This window comes from Colias croceus, chromosome 10, assembly GCF_905220415.1.
Source record: "Colias croceus chromosome 10, ilColCroc2.1".
In the NCBI taxonomy this organism is placed as follows: Eukaryota; Metazoa; Arthropoda; class Insecta; order Lepidoptera; family Pieridae; genus Colias; species Colias croceus.
This window is the reverse complement of record NC_059546.1, coordinates 2,258,082-2,265,380: the sequence shown is the minus strand read 5'-3', so window position 1 is coordinate 2,265,380 and position 7,299 is coordinate 2,258,082. Positions and strand designations below refer to the sequence as shown.

Here is a 7,299-nt window from a genome sequence, read left to right as displayed (position 1 = left end):
GTTAATGTAATTTCAGTTGCTATAAAAAAAAGAGAGGTTTACATTATTCAACTAAAAGAAAAGCTTGAGACCTTTGAATTATTTTGTACCAGAACAAGAAGCTTCCACCGGCAAGGGAATTTTTCCATGGGCTAGTAAGAAAGTGCGCGCACGTAGCGACGCAACTTCCTATAGAGTTGATGGGAGCGACAAAATAGTTGCGGAGACAAAAGTTGCTCTTGCGCGCTAGCTCTAGCAAGGAATTCAATTAACTTTTGATATAATATCCATACTCAGTGATACAGTAATTCGGTGCTGCGTGGTTGTGTTCGCTACAGTCTAATAATTATATTATCTTTGGAAACATGAAGGCTCCACAAGTTCGTTTTTTGTTAGCATAACAACAAGAACAAAAATAGCATTTAATATGTTCTCTTATAAAGAAATCAATTGCAAAGGGTCGTCGTTTAAACTGGTTTTAAATATTGAATGAACGTGTGAAATAACATATGACTAGCATCAATTTCATATAATTATTTTGCATTAGGTTTCATTTGATTGGCATTACTGTACACTTGGGTAAGTGACAAACTTGAAAAGAAAATCATAGATATTTAATTTGACTTTAATATGAATACACGTAGTTTTTTAATTGATTGGCATTATATTGTAGACTCAGGTAAGGGACAACAAGGACCATATACAGGATAAAACAATGTTCGATATAACAAACTATATGTACGCATTGAATTAAACTTTTAAATACAATTGGAGACACATTTCGTTGAGAGAAGAAAGACCGCATACAAAGAGAAATAGTAAGTATAGTTTGTTACTTTGGGTTTTACATATCACTACATAGTATAAAAGAAAGTCACATTCTATGTTCCTTTGTATGCTTAAATCTTTAAACGCAACGGATTTTGATGCGATGTCTTTTAAATTTTAATAGATACGAGTGATTCAAGAGGAAGGTTCACGGAAGGTTTTAGTATATAATTTAGGTATTCGGTTTTAAACAAAGCGGGCGCAGCCGCGGGTGGAAATCTAGTCTAGAATAATCACCTGTCTTACCTTTGCTAGTAGTTACATCATCAAGTTACTTGAGAGTACACTCTTACAAACACTCTATAAAAAATACCATTATTTTTAATTAAATTATGGTATGAGGACTATAACGAGAACCACCCCACGCTCACAAATACCGCCTTACACTTTCGCAGAAGCAATTTACCGTCGCGACCACTTACGACAAACGTTTTAAATATTACTGACCACGACAATGCTACTCCTATTAAGTATAGAACTGTGTCTACCTTAATAGAACCCTTCAAGTCTTTGATGTTTTTTTAATACTATAGTTTCGAATAAAGCCCTTGATATTCCCTAATTTATTTACACCGTATTAGTTTCAAATACGCCGAGAAATCTTGATATGCCGGTAAAAATGAGCCCTTGAGGTTATATTACAGAATCTATACAGAACTGAATATTATAAAACAGATTTTTAAAAGGTCTAAAATACTATAAATATAGTATAGTGTCATCTGAAAGTAGTAGAATTTTACATCTAAGTGTATCAAAAATAATTCGTACGACTTTTAAGTTGATGTTATCGAATCATGATTTTTACGCTTTATGTTTCGACAGCTAAGCTGAAGTTCATTGGGTATGCATAAATGTGCTGAACCATCAAGCATTGATCTTCTGATATGTAGTTGACTCAGTATAGAGGTATGGTGTTATCCTATCCTACTAATATTATAAGTGCGAAAGTTTGTGAGAATGAATGTATGTGTATGTTTGTTACTCTTTCACGCAAATATTACCGTACCAATTACAATTAAATTTATCACACATATAGGGTAACTTGGATTAACACATAGGATAAGTTTTATCCCATAAATCCCACGAGAACGGGAATTATGCGGGTTTTTCTTTGAAAACGCAGGCGAAGCCGCGCGCGGAAAGCTAGTAAATCATAATTGCACCTCTTACACTTGGGTAGAGTAAATTACTGGATCAAACAATTCTTTGTTCAGGTTAACCATCTTAGGAAACTAAAGATTCATCCAAATTTACGACTTGAATATTTGCACGCGTAATTAGCTTCCACAGGTGTTTCAACGTGGTCAATTTCACTTCGTATCAGATGAAATAATTTTTGGATGCTTTAAATGTTTTCCTCGTTTGTCAGATTCTATAAATCCATTACTACTATCGTACTTTCTTATAGCTGTGTATGCAAAATTAAAACTTATTGAGAGTGTTCTCAGAAACATTATCTTGCAAACTGGTATTTTATTTTCATTAACATTGTCACCTGGTGGTATTTTCGGTAGATTATATTTAAAAGTATATAGACGCTTTGATTTTTCCGAGGTAACACGCGCTTTTGGTACTTTCTCAATATTTTTAGTGATAAATTCCCACTGACGCCTATGATCTCCAATGCTCCAAAATAAATCAAATATTTTCTGGCGACTCTCTTCTGAAATTTTATTATAACATTGTTGACGGCAGCTTTGCGGACAAGGTGGTTTTAATTTTTTTCTAGGATTTACTTTTCCTTTTCTACTAATATACTCCAAACCTCTATTAACTCTATATTTTCTTTGGTTATCTTTCCATCCTATCCTTTCTATTTTTCTACTTTTTTCTTTCATAATATCTGAACGTCGTATACTACTTGACGAACTCGGAGTACTAGGTGGAGATGCGAAATCTTCCACATTAGAAAGAGAAGCCGTAGGACTATCAGGAATTGTTGAATTTTTGTCAATCGGATACGAAGTAAGTTCTGTTACAAAGATAGATGAAGCATTTCTTTTTATTCTGGACGATAAATTATCTAAAATTGGTCCATTATCTTCGCAGTCAATATTATCAAGTATTAACGCTTCATCTTTGAGGATATTAGCACGAGTAGGTAATGGCCAGCCTGAAATTAAATATTTTAGTTAAAAAAGTAAAAGTACAGCGTGTACAATATCATTATTTATTCTTTGCTCTACAATTCATTTACACAATAATATAAACTGGCGTAAACATAATCCCTTTTGATATTTACCGCACGCCAGCGCTTACGTCATAAGATACAAAGATTTGACTGTATTGTTATTGATATACTTACATATTAAATTACTAGCTTTCCGCCCTCGGCTTCGCCCGCACAGTCAAAGAAAAACCCGCATAGTTCCGGGATAGTGGGATTTCCGGGAACAAACCTAGCCTATGTCCCGGGGTAAAAAGTAGCCTATGTCCTTTCTCGGGTATCAAAATATCTCTATACCGAATTTCATGCAAATTGGTTCAGTAGTTAAGGCGTGATTGAGTAACAGACAGACAGACAGAGTTACTTACGCATTTATAATATTAGTATGGATTATTATGTATTGCAAAATATTGTTAATTAACTACAACACGACTTGCAATTAACTTTAGTTGTCCATTACTTTATCAATGATACTTTTATCGAAAGAATTTAATAAAATTAAACTTAAACGTAACAGCTTCTATATACAGTGTAGTTTAAATAAAACGACGTGTGGCACTCGGGGACTGCCGCGGTAAAGCTATTGCATGCTATGCCTTCAAGCCACACCTCCACCCATCGGAGTGGGGAGCGTGAGGTATTTTCGTTACGGAATTTCTCGATTCGGTCCCCGCGCTCAAGGCCCGCGATAGAAGCTATGCAATAACTTAAAATTATACGAAAGTATATCTACAGTATACCTTACCGTAAGATTATTTTATTGTAAAAAATAATGTTCTTAATTTTATGGGACGCTGCATATGTATCAACTGGTTAGACATCCAATTTTAAAAATAAAAATCCAGTAATTGTAAATTCTGATTTTAAATCTAAATGCTTAAATGAAAGGCATGCAGTAGGTACATTCAATGATTTATTCGTAATAATTTCCCATAAATTATTTGACAGAGGTACTACTATAATGATACTTAACTGACCTATTTTTATGAAAAAGCGACTTATTTAAACCCATTCTTTGTCATTTCTATACAAAATACATATAAATTATACCTACTATAAAATTGTACATAATAGCCAATTTTATAGTACAATTTTCGTGTTATGTGTTGAAATAGCGTCAATCGGATACGTATTAAATTGTCAAGGTAGTTACAAAGTATTTCTTTTTATTATAGATGCCGAAGATGTTAGTGGTTTATTGATGTGCGTGATTGCTGATGGCGAACCAAATAAAAAACGATAAATTAAAGCCATGGATGAAAAATTATCGAAAACTGATCCATTATCTTCGAAGACAATATCATCAAGACGTATATCGGCGCTTCATCTTTGAGGAGTTTAGCGATTAGACGATTTGGTGATGACCAGTCTGAAAATAAATATTTTAGTTAATAAAGGAAAAGTACAGCGTGTCATTATTTGTTTCTCTACAATTCATTTACACAATAAGTTAAACTGGCGAAATCATAATCCCATTTGATATTTACTGTACGCCAGCGCTTTCGAGATAGAGTACAAAGATTTGTTTTGCTCATAGAAATCTAAATGTTTTTTAGATTTCTATGGTTTTGCCATTGATATATACAGTGTGGAAATTTTCGATGGGCCCTGGAGGGAAAGTACTAGAAATACTGAAGATAGCAAATTTTGCTGAAAGGAAACATTCCTTTATTTTTAAAAATAAATAGAACTGCATTCAAAGATTTTCGAAAATTCTCTTGCTTCGACCGGGAATTAATAAATGAAAGGCGCGTAGTACATTCAATAATTGTATTCTTGACAATTTTACATAATTGATTTGACAGAGGTACTATAATTAAATTTTAACTGACCTATTTTTAAGAAAAGGAGACTTGTTAAAAACGCATTCTTTCTCATTTCTATACAAAACATATAGGTTTAAATTATACTATAAAATTGTACATAATAGCCAAAAACACAGTAGGACATACAAACAGTACCTATGTAAACAAGTTAAATTATTGGGGGAGAAAAAACTGGGAATGGCTAATTTTAAGGCAAAAAATCTTTGAAGACGTTCAAAAGGCAGATTATACGACCGTTCTACACCCGCTGCTTGAGCAGTTCACGGCTGAGCGGCGTACACATTCGTCATGCAGTAGATGGCTCGAAGCGCTCGCGACTGCTCGAACAGTCATGTGTACGGCAGTGAATGAATGAGCATAGTTCTCCGCCCGAGCGCGGCTTCAAGCAGTCGATCTCAACTGCTTGAAGCAGTCCGTGTATGGCCGCCCTTAATATGATGTAAAATATTTTATGACGTTTAAAACATACGTCATAAAATATTTGTTATCTGTTGGTTTTTGCTCCAAATGTAAATAGAACTATTCTAACATATGCAATTGCCGGTAACTATTAACTGTTGTATTCAAATGGGTTTGCCCATAGAAACCCTGATTTCTGATGTCAATAATATCTACTAATGTTCTCTCTTGGTTCTCTCCTATTTTATGATTACTAGTTATCAACATTTCATTACACTGATAGAATAATTTCACGCTACCTTTGATGATTATTACCTTATATCGATGCACATATCTTAAAGGTCAGCTTCGTCTACATACTGTTTGTGTGCTACTGCACTTCATTCTACTACACCATCCATACACGTTACTTCTTACGGTTTCTTCCTTATAACATAAAGTCCATTATTCGATATCACCCAATCTGGAGGAGGATGATTATGCTCATTCTTCTCTTTTTTTATTATCCCATCTTTATTAATATGAAGGTGGGCATGACAGCGTTTGCTCATGCGGTTTGAGCAAGCGTATCGCTTTCCACCATCAGCTATAGGCCCGTTTTTACTGAACGAGTAACCCTTGTAGATTAACACCTGTCTCCCCGCTAATGTGGTGCATAAACGAGCTGAAATATAAGAAATGTTTAAATATACTAACACTGACTCAGAGAAAATAAAATCATATATTTCCTTCCCGAAAAATAAAGTCAACTAAAGTGACTGCTGGTGATTAGAAATTTACTAGCCATAATTAATATTTACTGAATGTAACTGATTAAAACACGGATAGCGGATTATTAGTTCTATATTTCCACAACATTCTAAATTACTTACTTATAATAGACATACAATAATTTTCTTAATGACGAACGGGAGCAAAGGCCATATAATATTTTTTATTATCAAACTAGCGGTCCGCCCCGGCTTCGCCCGTGGTACATGTTTACGTTTTCTCTACATAAGAACCATCCTCGTACTTCAAGGAATAAAAAAAGAATTATCGAAATCGGTTCTGCCGTTCTCGAGTTATGCGCTTACCAACACATTTTGCGATTCATTTTTATATACATAAGAAGATTAAGACAAAAGTCTTCATCATGTTGACACTACCTATAGCAGTATTATTTTCAGTGAAAAAGTGATGGTGCTAGACGACCTTTGTAGTGTTGTTTTATTGATTCATTGGAAATAATACTGTTATACGGAGCATTTATATCAAACGAACATCGAGCTACAGCTAGAGCAAGAGCATTCTTTCGTGTGTTGTTCAGTATTAGAAAAGTGCATAGAATCTTTTCGAACGCACTAAGAATAACGAAAGAATGCTCTACGCCTGTTTACGCTAATAGTTCAGGATACATCGCCCATTTTTGCAAGTGACTACTATCAAGCTAATTTTCCGTTTGTAGCTTTATTTTGTTGAGACGCTTAATAATTTCGTGTACGAAAGTCTCGATTGTGGTAGCTAACAGAGATAACAAGGATAAAAATTTTTGATTTGATGGTTCTCAAATATTTATTACTAACTGAATTTTTTTTTGTTCAATCTCAAGATAATTACCTAAATTATTCGAAAAAATATTTGTCCTACAAAATCTATGGTTTGTTCAAAGAGTCCCCCTTTCCAAAGTGTATCGATAACGAGGTCATCATAAATGATTACTAACAAGCTGATTTTTTTGTTTTCACTTAGTTAATGTTTATATAATTCAACAGACATATTGTCCTACAAATTGCGTAATAAATATTTGAGAACCATCAAATCAAAAAATTTTATCCTTGCTATCTCTGTTAGCTACCAAAATCGTGAGTTTTGTGATGTGTGGTGTGCGTGAAGAGAAATAAAACGAATGATGGTTGGTTATACACTGACTTTTATTAGAGAAATTACCCCTTTTTATAATAAAATGTAAATAGGTACTTAAACTAAATATCTATCCGATTACAGGCGTCGGATTACTATCTCTAGTTACTAATTAAGGAGAAATAATATGATATTCCAGTAACAATTAAAATAATTAAATATAATATTCTTTATAGTTTTCAAAGACACGTGTGACCT

General features: G+C 33.7%; 1 long non-coding RNA gene across 1 annotated transcript; it reads right to left on the bottom strand.

Moving 5' to 3' along the window:
* Positions 1-3,870: 3,870 nt before the first annotated feature.
* LOC123694774 lies at positions 3,871-6,567 on the bottom strand. The gene is made up of 2 exons (XR_006751861.1): positions 5,515-6,567; positions 3,871-4,343 (listed from the first exon to the last, which is right to left on the bottom strand). It is a non-coding gene; the product is annotated as an uncharacterized LOC123694774 (long non-coding RNA).
* Between the last annotated feature and the right edge of the window lie 732 nt (positions 6,568-7,299).